We start from the raw sequence: 21,238 nt of genomic DNA on the forward strand, positions 1-21,238 counted from the left end.
AAGAAAAAAGCAAACAAAATACAACCAGAGACATTGACGTTGGAACAGTCTAGCAGTGGCCAGGGGGGAAGTGGGGTGGGGACAGTGGGAACAGGGGATTGCAGGAACTATTATAAAGGACACATGGACAAAATTGGGGGGGATGGTGGGGGTGGGGGAGGGCGGTGGGTTCAGCTGGGGTGGCGGGGAGGGAAGGGGAGAAAAGGCATACAACTGTAATTGAATAACAATAAAAATTAAAAAAAAAAAAGACACTAATGACACCTTTGGAACCCATGGAAGTATTTGGAGAAACCTGCTTGCTGCTGGATGCCTTACAGAGCTTGGAACTGGGGCGGCGCACAGAGAAAGGGTGTCATTTCACTCCCACTGTCACCAACAGCCCATGATTCTCAAGTGACAGATCAGGGAGCTCTGGAACACACACCTCTCTGGTGTGAACGTGCCGGCACATGGCATAGTTTAACAACACGGTGTGGTGCCCAGGTGAGTTAATCAAATTGCAAGTAGTATAAATATTTTTCAAATTATTTAAAGAATGTGAAAATATGTAAAGTTAATTTAGTTCTAGAAATAGCCCTTTGAGGCTTAGCTTTAGGATAAACAAGTTGAAAAACTGTCCTATTGCCAGAAATAGTAAAAGAGAAAAAAAAACAAGGGAGGCCCCCTGATAATAACATACGATAATAACATACACTGTTAAAACTGTAGCCTATTTTCACTACACCTGCTGATACACCGTGTGGAAGGACGGGCAGAAGAGAAGGGAAACTTGGAGGAAGAAACCAAACCAAAAGGGGTTTGGAAACTCACCCAAGGACTCACATAACGCAGGCTCCCTCTTCATATTTGTTGACTGAATGAGTGAACAAATTTCTTCCTCATATTTTTCTAAACACCATTGTGAGGTATATATTTGCCGACTCTGTACTCCATGTGGCTCAACTCCTCTCAAATGGCAGGTACCCAGGACATATCTCTAGAGCATTTTGTAACACATAGAATATGAAACCGATGCACGCAGAAGGCGGTCGGAAAGACAGACAACATTATTTTCCTTCACTCTGCAAGTACTTTCATCATCCTACACCCCTCTGCAAATCACAAATTCTGTAAAAACTTTGGGAAAAGATGGAAAGCATTAAGACAAGCAATGCTGCCAGGTTCCAGCTAGACCACGGACCATTCTTTTCACCTCTGAAGCAATGACCTCGGCTAACAAAAGCGCAAGCGCTAGCAACATGAGAGCCAACCCAGACTCATTATTCACAGACCCAAGGGTCACTGCTGAACACAACCACCAAAAAAGAGCATCCAACTGCTCCCCCAGCCTTGTGTTCAGCAAAGGGCAGTTTGGATTAGATCTTCCCGAAGAGATCTGTTTTGCCGAATGACATCACCACAGAAGGTTTTCAGACAAGGTCTGATGAAAGAGTGGGGACATTCTCAGCGTTGGTCACACTCTTATTGGGAAAACACTCTGAAATTACAACTCCCGGGGTGCCAGGGTAGGTAGTAAGTGGTTAATGAGTAGAAGCAGCCCCACTGGCTGAGACCACTGGCAGAGGTTAATCAGGTTTTTAAGTGTGACTACAAGCAGTTATAGTCACCAGAGACTGCGAGCAGCATTTTCCTCTTGGCACCAACAGGAGTCATTCCCAGCTCCGGCAGACCCTGACCTGTGACAGGGAGGAATGTCTGAGGGACAACTTGGGGATGAAAAAGCAATCTATGACCACTACAGTAAGCTCTTATTTTCTTCCTCATTGTAGGTTCAACTCATGGTTGCACCTATTTTACTTATCAATTACACTCTGCCTACTTTCAAACGAGAATGGTGGTGCACAAACTAAGGGACAAGAGTTAAGTAATTATGGTGATGAAACAAAAGTGGTTATTCTGGCAGGAGAATTAGCCTAAGCCAGTGATTTACCGCAATTGAGATAAGAACAGGTCTGAGCGTGCTGGCAGCCAGGGTAAAAAGGGAAACACACATTGCACACTTTCTGTGGACTGATTAAAAAAAAAAAAAAAAGAATACATATCAGTCCAGGAGAGAGAAAATATTTCTTAACTTTGGATTCCGTGTCAGTTAAGTGTATCTCTATAAAAAGAACTGTGGCTGGGGTAGTTCAGTGGATTGAATGCTGGCCTGCGAACCAAAGGGTTGCTGAATGACATCACCACAGAAGGTTTTCAGACAAGGTCTGATGAAAGAGTGGGGACATTCTCAGCGTTGGTCACACTCTTATTGGGAAAACACTCTGAAATTACAACTCCCGGGGTGCCAGGGTAGGTAGTAAGTGGTTAATGAGTAGAAGCAACCCCCACTGGCTGAGACCAGCCACTTAGGGCACATGCCTGGGTTGCAGGCCAAGTCCCCCAGAAGGGGGTGCACGAGAGGCAACCACACATGGATGTTTCTCTCCCTCTCTTTCTCGCTGCCTTCCCGTCTCTCTAAAAATAAATGAACAGAATCTTAAAAAAGAAGAAAGCGAGTGATAAATAAAATAGATGGTTGTTGGGAGACATCCTGCCTGGTTTCAGGGACTGCAGCCTCACTAACGGACATAAAGGGTCCCATGGCTAGGCCTGAGTGAAAAGGCCTTGGGGTCATGAGCCACTAAGGAGACAGAACCTATCCTCCTGGCAGGAGCGCAGCTCCTGCCTCCCTCACTTCACCCTGCTTGGCCCCAAAAGATGGCTGGTTAGTCAATGACAGGTAAGATCCCTCAAGGGAGGGACGACCTAAGCCAGGCACAGCCGCAAGAAGGGCCATCAGGGAAAGACTTAGGGGCCTATCGAGAAGGGGCAGAGAGACCTTCAGCCCTCAGCTTTGTCATAGTCTGGGTCCTCATTCTATCTGTAAGAAGTCTCCTAATGCCTTGGCTGCTTTGCTCCCCCTGCCTGACTCAGCCTGAAAACAATGCCAGAGGCAGCTGTGGCCTTGTACTGGAACGGATGGCTCCTGCGGGGCAAACCAGGCCTGAGAAAGAATGTACATTGTTTCCTTTGAGGCTTGCTCTGATACCTGATAACCCTGTTGGTACGAACCAGACGTTTGAGCTCAAAGAGTAGGGAGTGAAACTCCCTACTTCATGATACACGCCTCAACAGCCTTCTGGTTTCAGCATATCCCGCCGACCCTGGCCAGAGACAATCCCTGTGTTTCTCTGATTATTATCTGTAGATGATGTCAGTTTTTCATGACTGTAGCCTTTTGGACATTGATTGATGAGCTTTACGTGCATACTACGTATCTCTGTGTAAGCTGAACTCAATAAGTACCCAGGGAAAGAGGTGCTGGAGGCTCTTCTCTGAGAGATTAGCCAGCCTCTTCTCCCCAAGCAGATCTTGTCTTGGAAGTCTTATTTCATCCACGATGGCTGGGAGGACTCTACCAGATGGAGACAGCTGGCATCTCCCACTATGTTCTGGTTAAGAATGACAGAATTCCCAGACTGCATCAGACCCATGACTCCCTTGGCTGAGCCTGGCAGACTGTCTCTGACAGTGGCCCACAGCAGTGTCTCCAGGACAGTATAACTGGGCTCTGACCTCAGCAACAAAGTGCAGAGGAAGCTCCTGAGGACGCCACCCTCCCTCTGAAGACAGTGTGGAAGAGGAGAAGGGGCATGGGCTCTGAAGCCAGAGAGACGTGGCTTCAGGGTCTGAGAGCACGTCTGCTTGTACTTAGGGTTGGCAGCAGTTGTCTTTGTAGAGCTGTTGTGGGCGTTAAATATGATTGTAGACATAAAGCAATAGGCTCACCAAAGGGACAGAATAATGGGCCTCTATGGCTAGTAATACTGTACATAGACGTAACTGGCCAAGTCGTTAAATAAATCTTCAACCTCTTTCGGAGATATTAAATCTAACAAGGTTACTTTATGGGGGATTCTGGTTAAGTCATATCTTAGTACTAGAAAATGTCCTAAATAAAGGAAGCAACACCAAATTTCAACACACCTGAAAACAGTAAAATGCCCTTCCATTCAAATTATAAGAAATTAATTTGAAGTTTTCTGTTTTGACTTAGAAGTTACATCCAGATCTTGAAAACCATTTTGTTTATCTGTTATCATAGCTATCATTTATCATAGGTCTAGAGCTATGTTTTCAGGAATTCTATTTAATGAGGGCTCTATCTCAGGCATCCCCAAACTCTTCTTAAAGGGCCAGACAGTAAATAGTTTAGGCTTTGTGGGCCATATTGTCTCTGTTACAACTAGTCAGCTCTGCTCTTTAGCTTGAAAGCAACCATAGACAGTATGTCAACAAATAAGTGTGGCTGTGTCCCAATAAAACTTTATTTGCAAAACCAGGTAGCTGGTCTGTAGGCCATAGTGTGCTGACCCCTGCTCTAGTTAATAAATATTAAAGTCACCCTGGCTTTCTATGGTTATATTTTCTTCCTTTTTGAAATAACTGGATAAGAAGTGCCTATAACAAATTTATTTATATGTTTCCTCAAATAGGAAATAAATATAGATTAAAAAGAAAGGCAGAACATTACTGAACAGCATCTAGTCTCTTATTTGGAGACCTGTTTCTGGACAAGTTTAAACACCTCTGCCCTTGAACTTCTCAATCAGCCACCTTTATTTAACCAGCCACACTAAATAAAAGACTAAATAAATGCAATTCCTTGATGGTTTGATGATGAAAATGTTATCCAACTCACAAAATCCTTGGTTAAATGGACAACAGTTTAGATGTAGGGGAAAGAAAACAACATTAATGCCCTAAAATCCAATATACACATAATAATGTTTTTCTTCTTTTTTTGATATAAAAAGAGCAAAACAGTTCAGCAACCAAACTCTAGTGATTTGGCCATGGGCAATACCTTAAGTTTATGATACAAAGTACCTAATAAAAATTATAGATTCTTTATTCACTGATACATTTCATTGACTTACGTCAGATGTTCTCTAAGATAAAATAAAGAAAGCCAAGGAGCATCAGACTTGCACCAAACAGATACATTTATAGAACTATTCTGACTTTGTGTTGCATTGGGTTAGCTGTACCCTTTAATGTGACCGCATTCTCAGAAAGAATTGTGCTCTCGTCGTCCTGCCAGTGCTCAGTGGATGGACTGATCCGTTCGACCACAGCCCAGGGTAGCGAAGGCTCAGAAGGCACCTCAGTTCTGTCTCAGTTTAGGCAAAACCCAGACAGTAAATCAATGAATGAATGAACATGGAAAGGGAGTACATTATTTTCTGTGAGAACAGACTTCAGTAAAAGGACTACAGTGAGGTCAAAACCAACCATAGGTATTTATTTCAGGTGCTGTTATGTATAGTAAGTGCCACAAATAAAGATAATAACAGATTAAAGAGTGAAATTACATTAAATACAGACCTATTGCTGACCTTGGGGGGTTATGAACCAAAAGTTCCAATGAATCAATATGCTGATTAGGTCTTTTAGCTAAAACTGTTGAGGGTGCGTTTTCGTGAGTATCAGCTTCTATACTGCTGCTATCCTGTGTTTATTAGTTGCACTAAGTAGAAAAATGAGATAATGTTCTTCTTAGCAACAAAACCAAGCTGTGAGGCTTGAATAAGTGCTCAGTGAAAGTCCCGTCGCAGGTCAATGAGTGATTTCAGACTGGAAATTGTCATACACACAACCCAAGCAAAGACGAAAAATAAACAAACAGTGCCTGACCTCTTGTTGCTGAAGACATCTGTGTGTTTGCTCAGGCCCAGTCCACTGAAGGGCTCGGGGAAGTTGGGGTCTTTGAAACAGCTGTTTGGGTTACAGCCATTGCTTTCTGTAGGCGAGGAAATGCAGTCCATGCGCTCACTATGCCGAGAGCGAGTCTGCTGAAAAGCAAGGGAGAGACAGGCTTGACGTGCACATGCCCAGAGAGAACAGGGCTTAATTAAAAGTTCTAATCACTCAAATGTTTCACCTTCCTCATTGGGATGGGTAGAACGACAGCTGCACAAATACAGCACTCCTGTATGGAAACACTGGCTCTTCATTAAGGGACGGCTGGTGATGGATTTCAGGGAGGCTCTTGCCGTTGAAAAAGTTACACTTGGGAGGCAGCAATTCAGCCACAGGGCCTCTGTGGTTCATTATCGTTCATCCTTTTCTCCTGGAGCATTCAGAAACATTTGCTCCTTATAATTGATTGGATGAGAAGTAAATGAGGAAGCGGGAGGAAGAGTCCTGAGACGCAGGAAAGGTGTGGAAAGTTACAGGGGGTCTGGGCTCCTTTTGGATGTCAGGGTGCTCTCTGACTCTACACCTGTGCCTACCTGAAGTCAGAGGGGTTCCATGATATTGCACCATAGATCTCCTTCCCTAAGAAGTATAATTGGGCAGTGAGCCCACCAAAAAGAGTGCTTCCAAAATTAAAAGTACGAATTAGGCATGTAAATTGATAGGAAGGATGCTGGAATTCCTGTCTTTCATTTGTGGCAGAAACAAATCTGTCTCTTGGGAAAATTTCTAAGACAGCAATGTTGAGCTTGCCCTGGGCTCTGCAACTGATTTGGTGGGCAATGATTTCAACACATTGTCTGTGGGTCTCAGGCCCAGTGACATGCACAGCCAGGTGATGGAGCGGTGAGTGTGCCAAGTACTTAACTAAAAATGTTAACACGCTGCAAGACCTGCTTTAGAGATCCTAGCAGAGCTGTGAAGGCATTCCTGCTTCCCTGGCCCACAACTGGCTCCAGTCCACGTGGGAAATCAGTCCTCTCATACCAAATGTGCCGCTTCCCAGGGGATTCCCAGGGAGAGAAGGGAGCAGGACACTCATCCAGCCAAGCAGGTCCATCTCATCTCCTCCGGGATCAATGCGTTCACCAGATCTAAGAATCGTGTTCTTCATCATGTTGGGTGTTTTCATCCCCCAGTTGAGAAGTCCTTTATATATCTCAATTGGAAGGAATTTCTTGATAAGGGTTCTCTCTTGTGGAGAGACTGTACAGAGGAAAGGATCCAGAACCAAGCCCCGAAGGTAGAGGGAACATATCAGCATGGCAGTGGGGAATGTAGCCCAGCACCGAACCGCAAAACCGATTGAGTGTGAGGCGGTACACAGGACCCAGGCGTGCCGATTGGCTTTCCCATGGGGAACCAGGCTGGCATTGTACCTAGGATGCTTTAAGGCTTGCTTTTGCTAAAAACTCCCTCACCCTGAGTTAAGACTGCAGGTGTTTAATGTATATCTCTGAAGCAACTCCCTAAATTAGTCTGTGCTAAGCTGTCCCAAGGACGGAATGTAACCAGATCAATCACTTTGATCATTCTCTTGCATTTGCAACATTTTTTTCTTTGTTATCTATAATCTTTTTCTTTGTAATAACTTATAGATTTTATCTATAACCTTTTTTTCTTTATAATCACTGAAAGTAAACCTAAGTATAATGCATGAGAACCTTCTTTGATGTAATGCTGCTGGAAAGCAATAAAAGCCTGCCCAGGCAAGGGTCGAGGCACGCTCTCTCTCAGAGAGTGGACGTGCAGTCCCTCTTTCTCCACAGGACTTCTGCAGTCCATGTGAATTTGTTCATCGCATCCACAACACACAGACCCCGTGGGCTGGAGTCTGCATCACAAAGGCCCGCAGCCCTGGACCACTCCACCATTTGAAGATAAGTCATCAAAGTCATCAAAAGAGATTGTGGAGGAGTGACCAGGGAGGTACTGGGTTAAGGCTAATGCAAAGCAGAATATGATGAGCACACTGGAATGACCACTGGACTTGACAACGTGGCCAGTTGGTCATATAATACATTGTCCAAATGATAAATGTACTTTTTTGAGAATAAAAGCGAAAGTTATTGAAAACTGACACTGGAACAACTGAGATGCTTGGGGAAATCCTAGACATGAGTAACATTCACAAGAGTATCAAGAGACTCTGTCTAAAACTCTGCTGTTCAGTACAGTAGCCATTACCAATGTGGCTATGGGGAATTACAATGTTCTATACGTGTGAAACACACACCAGATTTTAAAGTCTTAGTACAAAAATATGCATAAAAATGTCTGTACACAGAATACATAGCTAAATAATAATATTTTGCATATAGTGAGTTAAGCAAATATGTTAATAAAATTTGGAAAATAGATTTGATAAAATAAAATATTCTTAGTGATAAATATTAATTATGATACATAAGTTTCTTTACATTTCTTTTTATCTTAACTTCTTATAGAATCTCTACTCTCTTTTAAACTCCCTAGTCTCTTAAAACATCTGGCAAAAGTGAAATAACTGGGTTTCTTTAATGATTCGTTTTTAAGTGAATCTCCTATATTTTAACCCTGATCTTAGACCTCAATGCAGCTAAGTTTTAGGGTCAACTTTAATTATCCAGCATTAATTGCAGGGACAGGAGATAAAGGTAGAAAAAGAGAGGCACAGAGCTAATTTATAGTGGGCTTTAGGACAGAAATCATTTCCAGCCCTGGGACTGCACCTGGCTCCAGCCCACCTCTCAGCTCCATCCTCTCATCACTGATGGGGATCCAACTCCCATTGAGAGGAAGTGTCCAGGCTACTGCAGAGAGCACGCTGGGAATGAAAGAGTGGACTGTGCTTCCTTATTCACACGTGGTTGACACCACACTGGTCTTTTCACAGCTCCAACTCCCGACAGCGCGGCTGACTTGATCGATGGTAACAACTGACCTACTGAGTGTCTACTATGCTCACTTAGACTGACTTTCTCTAAGCAGTCTTCAAATACTCCAGGCTACGTGTTTCAGGATTCCAAATTTGTCAGAAATCCCGGAAAAGGCACTATGGGAATTTCCTGTGACTATTCTTGTCAGTTCTTGCCTGTACCTTCTTATACTGCCTGGGAGTGTGGGTGCTGTTACAGACAAAACCACTGGACTCATTCTGACTCTTCACCATATTTGTTCAAAGCCAAACCCTTGTGCTTTAGAGGTTTTTTTCGATTTATGTCAATTCAGCTACATCTTGCCAATGTAAAAACCTAGGAGCTGCTCCTTGCCCTCAGCAGCTGCCCACAGGGCAGACTGGCCTCTGCCTTCCAAGAGGCTAACGTGATCACATTCTACTCAACAGGTTTTTGTTTCTGTCTTTTCCTATTGAGAAAACCCATTTTCTGGATGTTTGTGTGTGCATGGCATTCATACATTCACTCAACAAGCATTTACTGAGTACCTACTAGGTGTCATGCACTGTTAGACACTGGGGAAGAAATAACAAATAAGGTATAGCCTAACAGAATGCCGGGCATGTGGGCGCTTGAGTGTTTACTGAATGAATGAATATGGTCCCTGGCCATGGAGCTCAAATTCTCCAGGGAGAGACAGTTGTGTAAATATGCAATTACACTCCAGCATGACAAAAAGCAAGGAAGGGAGGCTTCACAGAGGAGGCAGCATGTGTGTTACAAGACACACGTCAAAGCCTGGAGTCCACCTTCAACCAAACACATTTAAAGCTGATTACATCTAAAAGTATGATTAAAAGTCAAAGCTCACTTGGTCTGTTTTGTACACACTTGGGCCTGCAAATTCACAGTGACTCGCAGGCCCTAGTCCACTTCGATCTCTCCAGTTATCAGATTCCCTTCCACTTCCCAAGTGCTCACAGCTGTTGGACCTTGAGAGGGACATTGATGAGCCCTATAAACAATCAAAGCCACATAAGGAAATATTTAATAAGGTGGGTCCACCGAGGTGGGAGGGAAAAGAATCCTCATTACACCACCACCATTTGCTTTGATCGCTAACCAGCGCATTGCCCATGAGTGCTGACTCTCTCGGGAAGAGGCTGTGGCACCTGTCTATATCCTTTGTCCTGCAGCCACCATGGACCCTGGGTAATGCACAGGGTGAAGTACTTTTTAAAATGTATTTTTATTTTTATCTTAATTCAGTGGCTCACTTACTAGTTGTTCCAGTACAATGACCATTGGAAAACTGAAGGATCCTGTGATCTAAAAAGCTTTGACACATGCATACTTTTTCATCAAAGGAATTTCTCTTCTAAATTGGGTGATGCCAAAATATCTTTTTTTTTTATTGTTGCTGTTCAATTACAGTTGTCTGCATTTTCTCCCCACCCTTCTACCCCACCCCAGCCGAACCCACCTCCCTCCCCGAACTCCACCCTCCCCCTTGGTTTTGTCCATGTGTCCTTTATAGTAGTCCCTGAAAACCCCTCTCCCCACTATCCCCTCCCCACTCCCTTCTGGCTACTGTTAGATTGTTCTTAACTTCAGTGTCTCTGGTTATATTTTGTTTGCTTTTTTTCTTCTGTTCACTGTGTTCCAGTTAAAGGTGAGATCATATGGCATTTGCCCCTCAACCCCTGGCTTATTTCACTTAGCATAATGCTCTCCAGTCCCATCCATGCTGTTGCAAAGGGTATAAGCTCCTTCTTTCTCTCTGCTGCATAGAATTCCATTGTGTAAATGTGCCATAGTTTTTTGATCCACTCTTTTGCTGATGGGCACTTAGGTTGCTTCCAGTACTTGCCTATTGTAAATTGTGCTGCTATGAACATTGGGGTGCATAGGTTCTTTTGGATTGGTGTTTCAGGGTTCTTAGGGTATAATCCCAGCAGCGGAATTGCTGGGTCAAAGCACAGTTCCATTGTTAGTTTTGTGAGGAAATTCCACACTGTTTTCCACAGTGGCCACACCAGTCTGCATTCCCACCAACAATGTATTAGGGTTCCCTTTTCTCCGCATCCTCTCCAACATTTGTTTGTGGATTTGTTTATGTTGGCCACTCTGACTGGTGTGAGATGGGACCTCATTGTGGTTTTAATTTGCATCTCTCTGATGGCTAGTGATGCTGAGCATCTCTTTATATGTCTCTAGGCCCTCTGTATGTCTTCCTTGGAGAAGTGTCTGGTCAAGTCCTTTGCCCATTTTTTAATTGGGTTGTTTGTCTTCCTGGAGTGGAGTCGTGTAAGTTCTTTATATATTGTGGCTCATGAAAATTGCAATTTGAAGAAATCACAGTGCTTCAATGAACCTCTAAACACAGTCCAGCTGACAAAAGATGGATCAGTAAACCTGCTGAAGAACCACTGAATGGCTTCACTGCCAAATCCTGAGAACTTGATTTTTGCCATCACCTGCTTCTCAGAGGAACATTTCCTCAAGTAACAAGAAATATAATGCATGAAGACTTTGGTATTCATGTGTTTCACTTGATTAACAACTTTCTCTCTTGACTTTAAATTAAACCGACATGAAAAAATATATATATATATAATTTGTCCTTAATATTTATAATAATAGAAGACAGGAAAAGAATGGAACATAATAAATTATAACATTTTTCTCTTATGGACTAATAAAAATGTATTTTTTTAAAGATTTATTTTTACTTATTTGTAGAGAGAGAGAAAAGGAGAGAGAAAGAGAGGGAGAGAAAATCAATGTGTGGTTGCCTCTCGCATGCCCCCCCCCCACCCCCCGGGGACCTGGCCTGCATCCCAGGCATGTGCCCTGACTGGGTATCCAAATGGCAACCCTTTGGTTTGCAGGCCCACGCTCAATCCACTGTGCCACACCAGCCAGGGCCACAGTGAAGTATTTTTCCTTTGTTATGAGGGTGCCAAGCAGAGTTCTGAGAGCCCCCAGTAGGAAGACTTACTCCTATAAGAAACTACAAGAGATTCTCTGCCTTGTATCACACAAGAAGCGCAAGGGCAAAGAGGAGTAGCCAGACCTACCACTTTGGCAAAAATCGACCTCCCAAGTTAATAGAGTCGGAGGTTGGAGAGACATCCGGCCTTTCCCCTGTGCTTGCTCCTCCAAATTGGATCCTCCAACAAATCACAAATGCCTGGGAAACTCTATCTTATGCAATTCCCCCAAATCAAAATAAAAGTAATAATTTAAAAGATCTCAAAGTCTGCACTGGGCTTAAATTTATTCAATTACTCAGTCACCACATTATAGGCACCCTATTTTGCACTGTGTCTAGAGTAGTAAAGTCAAGATTCTCTGATTTTTGTTATTGGGGAGACCCGAGTTAGGGGGATCCACCTCCCTGGTTCTTGTCTCGCTCATGAGAGATGAATTCAGGTGAGAGACAACACAAGTAGCAGAAATGAGGTAGCAAGTTTCTTTATGAAACACACATGAGCAGGAAGCTGCAAGCAGGCACCCAGCTAGTCTGAGCGCCCAGCCTATTGGGGTTTTAGGGGTTGTATGCTTGCAACCAGCCTCTAGGCTCCCCTTCCTCCTCCCCTCTCCAGACCTTGGGATGAATACAGTTTCAAAAGCTTTCTTTCCCAGATAGTGGAAACATGCACACAGAATTTCTAGGCTCCCCTCCTCCTGTGCTATCGTGGTGTTTCTTGTGGATTTTGGGACATCTGGCAATCTTATCTGACCAGGACTCAGGACTTGGGACTACTGGATTAATGAGTGAGACATGTCTCCCTCCCCCTCTCTGCCTTGGTTTGCTGTATGTCCTGCCTAATGATTTCAAGGTTTCATATTCACTGGGGAATTCGAAAAGAACCCTTTACTATTCACTTCAGTAATTCAGTCTCACAACATCTGGCTACTCCCTCTCTCCTTCTCCAGGGCATCAGGCAACACCCCATCAGGGTTTCCAGCTACCTCTGGAGCCTTGCAGGATCTTCCTTTCCCCTTCCTCTCCAAAGGTCCCATTGTCCTGGGGCTTGGTCCTAGCATTCCTTCTCGTCTCCCTACATTTTTTTCATTAAGTAATCTCAACCACTTTTAAGGCTGAACAACAGCCATGACTCCAAAATTTTTACCTCCAGATTTGACCATTATGTTGAACTTTAGAATCATGGACTTCCCAGCCTGGCAGCCTCACAGGCATTTTAAGTTTAAAGTGCTTGAAGTGAGATTGTTGTGTTCCTGTCCCCACCAGCCCCATGGGAACCTGCTTCTCCTTCAGAAGGGTCCTACATCTCAGTAAGTGACTCTGCCATGCACCCAGAGGCTCGAGCTGAACTTCTAAGAGTCGTCCTCATTCCTTTCTCCCTCACCACATCCAGTTGATCAGCAAGTTCTAGCACTGCTGAACGTGCCCCAATTCCACCTGCTCCTCTCCGTCTCCCCAAGTGTCACCAACAGCCTCTTTAATGGACATTTTTGTTTTTCTTTTGCTTCCCACCCCAATAATCCATTTTCCATAAAACAACTAGGTTGATTTTTAATGCAAATCAGAACAAATCATGCCTCTGTACAAAGTCTTGTAATGCTTCTCCAGTACTTTACACTGTGTTGAGTTGCCCCATCATTGAGCCTCTGCAAATCTCTCCAACCTTATCTCCGATGCTCTACCACCCCATCCACCTCTGCTCCATGAACTTATCAGTTGCATCTGACTTCAGGATGTTCGTGCCAGCTGTTCCCTTGGCCTGATGCTCTTTCTCTAGACCTTCACGAGGCTGCCCTTCCTTGTCATCTAGGTCTTAGCTTGAATGTCCTCTCATGAAGACCAGCTATCACTGCCCATTCCAAAGCAGGCTCAGTTTCATATCTATCAGGAAGTTTTATTAACTAATGCCTTGTTGTTTACTTCTTGTTTGTATCTCTCTCTACCAAGCAAAAAGAAAGCTCTGTTCATGAAAGCAAGAACCTGGATTAAAGCATTGTGTCTCTAGTGACAAGAATTGTGTCTGGAACACAGAATTTGCTTGATAAATATCATAGATGCCTTTTCCTACATCCGTAGGATGCTATTAGCTGACTTCTCAAACAGAGTACTGGGAAAGGAAGGCTCCTGAGGCTAGAAAAAAGGCTTTTCAATTAAAACCGTCTTTAGCATTCTACTTCAACCAGATAAATCCAATACAGCAGGGAAATAACAGCATACTCAAAAGTGATAATTGCCAGAAACATTAACGAGATCACTTATATATTTCAAAAAATTCTACATCTAAACTCTTCTGACTATAAAAAAAATCCACTCACCTAAGATTTTAGCTGACTTAATTCATATGCTATGTCACTCCTGGTTAAACATGGTGATTTTTAAATACATTAAGTAAAATGTAATCTTGTAACATCTACTAGTTTGTTATCTTTTAAAGCACAGGTGGCAAACACAAGGCCCGCAGGCTGAGTCCGGCCCTCCACCTTGTTTTATCTGGCCCGGCACCTTGTTTCTTTCTACCTGGCAGCAGCACCGAGCTCTCGCTTAACTGTTAAGGAGTAGTAACATTTATACAGTCCTAAAATTACATTCGGCCCTTTGAAGGCAATTGCGAGGTTGATGTGGCCCCTGGTGAAAATGAGATTGACACCCCTGTATTAAAGTATCGCAAAGAGTAGCTCACCTGCACTCTTAGGTTTATAAGACTTAAAATAATTTTTAACTTTTCTCCTCTTTTTCTCACATCCTTCTCCATCCTACCATGTCCCCACGTCCTAACCCAAAAAACAACGCTCACTTCCGGCCCACTTTTCTTTTCTTTTTTTTAATATATTTATTGATTATGCTATTACAGTTGTCCCATTTTCCCCCCCCACTCCACTCCATCTTGCCCACCCCCTCCCTCCCACATTCCCCCCCTATAGTTCATGTCCATAGGTCATACTTATAAGTTCTTTGGCTTCTACATTTCCTACACTATTTTTACCCTCCCCCTGTCTATTTTCCACCTATCATCTATGCTACTTATTCTCTGTACCTTTCCCCCCCTCTCCCCATCCCATTCCCCTAATGACAACCCTCATATTCTAGTTGTTTGCCTAGTTCGCTCTCGTTTTTGTTTTATGTGTGGCCGTTAATAACTGTGAGTTTGCTGTCGTTTTTACTGTTCCTATTTTTGATCTTCTTTTTCTTAGGTAACTCCCTTTAACATTTCATATAATAAGGGCTTGGTGATGATGAACTTCTTTAACTTGACCTTATCTGAGAAGCACTTTATCTTCCCTTCCATTCTAAGTGATAGCTTTGATGGATACAGTAATCTTGGATGTAGGTCCTTGCGTTTAATCTTGGGTAATGTAATTATGATGTGCCTTGGCGTGTTCCTCCTTGGGTCCAGCTTCTTTGGGACTCTCTGAGCTTCCTGGACTTCCCGGAAGTCTATTTCCTTTGCCAGACTGGGGAAGTTCTCCTTCATTATTTGTTCAAATAAGTTTTCCATTTTTTGTTCTTCCTCTTCTCCTTCTGGCACCCCTATAATTCGGATGTTGGAACATTTCAAGGTGTCCTGGAGGTTACTAAGCCTCTCCTCATTTTTCCGAATTCTTGTTTCATCATTCTTTTCTGGTTGGATGTTTCTTTCTTCCTTCTGGTCCACACCATTGATTTGAGTCCCAGTTTCCTTCGCATCACTATTGGTTCCCTGTACATTTTCCTTTGTTTCTCTTGGCATAGGCTTCATTTTTTCATCTACTTTTCGACCAAATTCAACTAATTCTGTGAGCCTCTTAATAACCAGTGTTTTGAACTGTGCATCTGACAGGTTGGCTATCTCTTCCTCGCTTAGTTGTATTTTTTCTGGAGCTTTGAAGCGTTCTGTCATTTGGCCATTTTTTTTTTTTTTTTTTTTTTTGCCTTGGCTCATCTGTTATTTTAAGGGGCGGAGCCTTAGGTGTTCACCGGGGCGGGGTAATGCTGGTCACAGCGCTGTGATGCTGTACGTGGGGGAGGGGCCGAGTGGGAGCAATGGCGCCCGCCTCACTCTCCTCCGGCTTTCAATCTTTCACTCCGCCACCACAATCAAACTGGGCCACTCTGGTGCTGGTTCCCGAGTAAGTGGGCCTGTGCACACTCTAGGCCCCTGTGGGTCTCTCCAACAACCTCTCCTGTGAGGCTGGGAGTCTCTCCTGCTGCCGCCCCAACTCCCACGGGCGTTTTCAATCAGAGGTTTGAGGCTTTATTTCCCGGAACTGGAGCCCTGGGTTACGAGGTCTGCTTCCCTCCCCGCCGTTTGTCCGGTTTATCTGTGGGCGAATGGGGGGCCGCAGGGTGCTACCCGCTGCTCTGCCTGCCCCGTTCTCCGCCACTCTGAGTCCGGCCCTCTGGGTTTATCTGTGTAAATGTGGGGCCGCAGGGTCTCCTAGTGCTCAGACTGCCTGCGCCATTTGTCCCACACTCTGCCAGTCTCAGTCCCGCCACAGCCACGCGAGTCCTCTCCACCCTGGTGCCCGTCTCCGCCCCTCCTACCAGTCTGGATGAATGTTTATTTTCTATTTCCTTGGTGTTGGTCCCCCCTTGCTGTTCGATTCTCTGTCAGTTCTGGTTGTGCGAGGAGGCGCAGTGTGTCTACGTATGCCGCCATCTTGGTTCTCCCCAGCCCACTTTTTGATCCCTGGGAGTTTATAGCACAATAAAGGGAAAGGCATCTACCTGCAAAGGGCAACTGCTGCAGAATATCAGATCCTGCTATGTAAGGGGGCCCTTTCGCCCCTTTTCAATGGATTTCTGATGCAAGAGGAAAGGCTCAAGTCCTATACACCAGGGAGAATCTGGAACACCATTCCAAAAGAAAGCTTGATTTTGTCTTTTCATCAGCAGTGTTTAAAGGGGCCATAAATAGATTCAGGTAACACAGGGCACACCCATGCACTGATCTAGTTGGTCGTACCCTTCCCCCACCTTTCAGTGTGGACAGGTCACTAGACATCAGCCAGAAAGGTGCAACAGGCTGTCCCAAGATGGACAAAGCAAGAAAAGCTACCAGAGGGGGTTTACCAACTGAGTGATGACCCAGCCCACAGAAAGTGGCCTACCTGTCATTGGGCAAGTGCCAGAGCAGAAGAGTCAAGCTCTGACATTTCAGCATCGTCCCCTTAGTGCTAGGTCCCTGTAGAGCAGTGTTTACCTAGTTCTCTAAGTGATCCTTGTGTCTGTTAAGCTATGGCAATGTGGCTCTAGTTCATTTACATGTCGCCTTGCTATGTACCTCTTGGGTTAAACCATTAGGAAGAGGAATAAGGAAATCTTGTACAATAAATTCAAGTCCTTTTTTGACATCTACTTTCGTGACCTCAAGTAAGACACTTAACTGTTCCAGGTCCCCTTTCCTCCCTGGGAGTTTGTAGGGATTGAATGAGCTTGCAGATGAACATGTACCCTATAAACCACACAAAGGAATAAATTAATGTGAGTAAGATAATTATCACTAGTACACTATGTATTCGTATAATACTCTGAGGCATTCCTTTGGCTATAAAAAGCATTTCTGGTTTGAATGTGCAGACATACTTGCAGCAATAAGCATTCATATACACATCTCCTCTTCATTAGGCTCTTGGTTTTCTCCAAGGTAAAGTTCTCCAGTGGGAATAACAGGAACTGCTAGATATTACTGAGAACTTACCGTACACCATGCACATACGCACTGGAGGTCTTCTCTCTTGTCATCTCAAAACAACTCAAATAAGAAAACAGGCTCAGAGGACTGAAGTCACTTATCAAAGCTGCACATCTCTCAGTGGTGGCTGTCATGTCACCAGACGGGGACCAGGCCAAGGCGGGTCTGCCCTAGCACAGTCTAGAATGTGTGGGTTCTTGACTTCATGCAGGAAAGATTTCACAATATGAGTCCAGGTGATTTTGAGAGTACATGTATTAAAGCTGGGGACAGTGGGACAAAGGAAGGGCTCAGATAGAAGAGGCAAGATCACAGCAACAGGAGTGAGCCAAGGCAGAGCAGTCTTGGCCTGTTAGAAAGTCACAGAGGCAGAAGGAGTGAGCCAGCTGGGTCGTGTGGACTCAGGAAGCAAGTTATAGAGGCAAAAGGGGGCCCTGGAGACAAGCTCAGGGGTTAAGCCTGGGATGAGGTGCTACTGCCCAGTGCTTCACTGGTTGCCAGTCTCATGGGGACCCTTAATGTAAAGGGAAAGAAAGCAAAGACACATGCCTAAGGAAAGAAGGGGATTCACGGGCATCCTCAAGGGAGAGCACACACTGGGTCCTTTGTCTTAAGGGTTTTTCATCTGTTTTCTGAAGGAGGGTGTTTCAGGGGAGATTTCAGGGGAAGGTCTCAACAGAACATCCAACAGCTTCCCAGGGATGTCCTTTGATGTGCGGATGCATCAGATTGAGCCTGCAGGGAGTTGGGGATCATTCTCTGGTCAGCCTCACGTTTATCTTGGATTTGTCTGGTTCTAATTGGGGTGTTTTTGTTATTTATTCCCCTGACTTCGTCTGTCTTGGGGTTTGCCTGACCCTATGGTACCATCTGGGTCTCTGTTCTCTCTCTCCCTGACTGGGGGGATTTAAGCTGCTCACTCTCCAGATGGGGAGGTGAGATGTGAGCCATTTGCTCCTCAGTGTCCTTAGGGAAGATAACATCTTGTGATTTATTATCATGGCCACATGTTCAGCCATCTGTCTCAGTTTCCCCATCCCACTAGCCAAGGAATGCCCCAACTCCTTATTAACCTGCCTCAATCCAACCCCACAGCCTCTGCGCTTGACCGTCATTTCAAACCACCAGAACTGAACTGAATTGGCACTCCTACAGTAATATAGTTTATATGTCAGTCAACTACCTAACATTCACTGTGCCAAGGCAAATGTGAGAAACTGGATGATTGTAGGTGAATCAGCTGAAAGAATTAGTGCAACAGTTTGAAGTCCCTGAGAACAAGAGGAGCCATTCCCATTCCTCTCAAGAGCTGTAATGGCAGAAAGAGCCACAAACATCCTAGGGCCTCAAAACTTTTCATAATGGGCTGCTCAGTGCTCGAGGCATAGGTGCGCTGCGGTGTTTGAGTCTTGTCGCTAGTCCACCAGTGTGCACGTGCGCCGACATGGCCTCAAACAACTATACCCAACAAGCAAACCTAAGCTATGGGGCCTACCCCACCCAGTCTGGGCAGGTTTATTCTCAGCAGAGCAATCAGCCCTATGGACAGCAGGGTTATGGTAGCTACAGCCAGTCAGGGAACACTTCAGGCTGTGGCCAGAGCACCTATAGTTCTTATGGACAGACCCGGAACACAGGCTATGGCACTCAGTCAGCTCCCCAGGGATATGGCTCAGCTGGTGGCTATGCTGGTGGCCAGAGTTCTCAGTCATCTTATGCACAGCAGTCCTACTCTGGCTATGGCCAGCAGCCAGCTCCTAGCAGCACCTCTGGAAGTTACAGTACCAGTTCTCAGAGCAGCAACTGTGGGCAGCCCCTGAGCAGGGGGCTATGGTCAGCAGTCTGGCTATGGTGGACAGCAGCCTAGCTATGGACAGCAGCAAAGCTCCTATAATCCCCCTCAGGGCTATGGACAGCCGAACCAGTACAACAGTAGCAGTGGAGGTGGCGGAGGGGGAGGGGGTGGTGGAGGTAACTATGGTCAAGATCAGTCCTCCATGAGTGGTGGCGGCACTAGTGGCAGTTATGGCAATCAGGATCAGAGTGGTGGTGGTGGCAGTGGCTATGGGGGAGGCCAGCAGGACCATGGGGGATGAGGCTGGGGCAGTGGCAGTGGTTACAACCACAGCAGTGGTGGCTATGAACCCAGAGGTCATGGAGGTGGCCGTGGAGGAAGAGGCAACATGGACGGAAGTGACCGTGGTGGCTTCAATAAATTTGGTGGCCCTTGGGACCAAGGATCACATCATGACTCTGAACAGGATAATTCAGACAACACCACCATCTTCATGCAAGGCCTGGGTGAGAATGTTACAATTGAGTCTGTGCATGATTACTTCAAGCAGACTGGTATTATTAAGATAAATAAGAAAACGGGACAACCCATGATTATTCTGTATACAGACAGGGAAATGGGCAAGCTGAAGGGAGAGGCAACAGTATCATTTGATGACCCACCTTCTGCTAAAGCAGCTATTGACTGGTTTGATGGTAAAGAATTCTCTGAGAATCCTATTAAGGCCTCATTTGCTACTCGGCGAGCAGATTTCAATCGGGGTGGTGGCAATGGTCGTTGAGGCCGAGGGCGAGGAGGACCCATGGGCCGTGGAGGCTATGGAGGTGGTGGCAGTAGTGGTGGTGGCAGTGGAGGACAGCAGCGAGCTGGGGGCTGGAAGTGTCCTAATTCTACATGTGAGAACATGAACTTCTCTTGGAGGAAGGAATGTGGCCAGTGTAGGGCCCCTACCCTAGATGGCCCAGTAGGGGGACCAGGAGGCTCTCATAGGGAAGGTAGCTATGGAGATGATCAACACAGTGGCAGAGGAGGCTATGATCGGGGTGGCTACCAAGGCTGAGGCGGGGACCATGGGGGCTTCCGAGGGGGCCAGGGTGGTGAGGACAGAGGTGGCTTTGGCCCTGGAAAGATGGACTCCAGGGGTGACCGCAGACAGGATCACAAGGAGAGACCATATTAACCTGCCTGCTGAGGTTCTGGAACAGCTTTTCTTCTATACCCAGTGTTACCCTCATTATTTTGTAACCTTCCAACTCCTGATCACGCATGGTTTTTTGTGTCAGACTATGTAATTGGAACCATATCTCTGGTTCCGATTAAAAACCATCATTTTAGTTAAATTTTCTTCCTCTACCTCCTCTTCAGAAGATTGATGTCTGGGTCAGGAATGTGGGGCGTTTTTCTTCAGGTCATCCTGCTTAGCAGGAACTGGAATAAAATGTCTGGTGCTTGGTCTAAGGGAGAAAAGGTCAAGCAGTCTCCTTGAAAGTAGAGATTAAACTTTTTCTCTCATCACAAAAAACCAAACCAAAACAAAACAAAACACCTTTTCATAATGGTTTCCACATTCTAGCTGCTGACAGCGACTTCAGCCTTTATGTTCAGTCTGCCAGGTTGCTACTGTAGGGCCAACAAACTCACAGGAGTCTGTTCTTTTTAGTATTTCAATAGTATTTTCTTTTTCACTTTCTCAAAGAGACAAAGAAAAAAACTCCCATGTTTGCTTTTACCCTTTATCAACAGTCTGATTTACTACAAAGAAAACAGGTGGAGGAAAAATGTCAATCTACTAATGCTAGTTATCAGATTAACAATTACAGAGCCTTTTGCCAGTATTTTTTCTGCAGTCTCCAGTGTTCTCCAAGTGTGATCTTTGGATCAATCCTTTGCATCCACGTTTGGGTTTGCACGGCACCCCCAGCGTCGGGTGTGCTCTCTCTTACTCCACCCCACCCGCAAAAGGCTTTTAGCCAAAATCCGATGCTCTCAAATGAAAGGCCTTGCTGAGTGAGCCCCATGTGGCCTGGCCGGGAAGAGGGGACTCTGGATCCCTTCCCCATGTGGTGCCGGTGCTGTGTCCAGGTCCCACCCTGAGCTGTGCAGCCAATATCTGGGAAACATGAAATGTGGTAGCTCTTGTTTGTGACGCTCCTTGCTGTGTT

The 21,238-nt window shown here is 45.1% G+C and overlaps 2 pseudogenes; one reads left to right on the top strand and one right to left on the bottom strand.

Moving 5' to 3' along the window:
- Window positions 1-1,338: 1,338 nt before the first annotated feature.
- The window catches only part of LOC128779233 (protein bicaudal C homolog 1-like), a 39,886-nt pseudogene continuing 19,986 nt past the window's right edge, over window positions 1,339-21,238 (bottom strand).
- On the top strand, window positions 18,726-20,256 carry LOC112305247 (RNA-binding protein FUS pseudogene; annotated as a pseudogene).

This window comes from Desmodus rotundus, chromosome 9 (genome assembly GCF_022682495.2).
Source record: "Desmodus rotundus isolate HL8 chromosome 9, HLdesRot8A.1, whole genome shotgun sequence".
Lineage (NCBI taxonomy): Eukaryota > Metazoa > Chordata > Mammalia > Chiroptera > Phyllostomidae > Desmodus > Desmodus rotundus.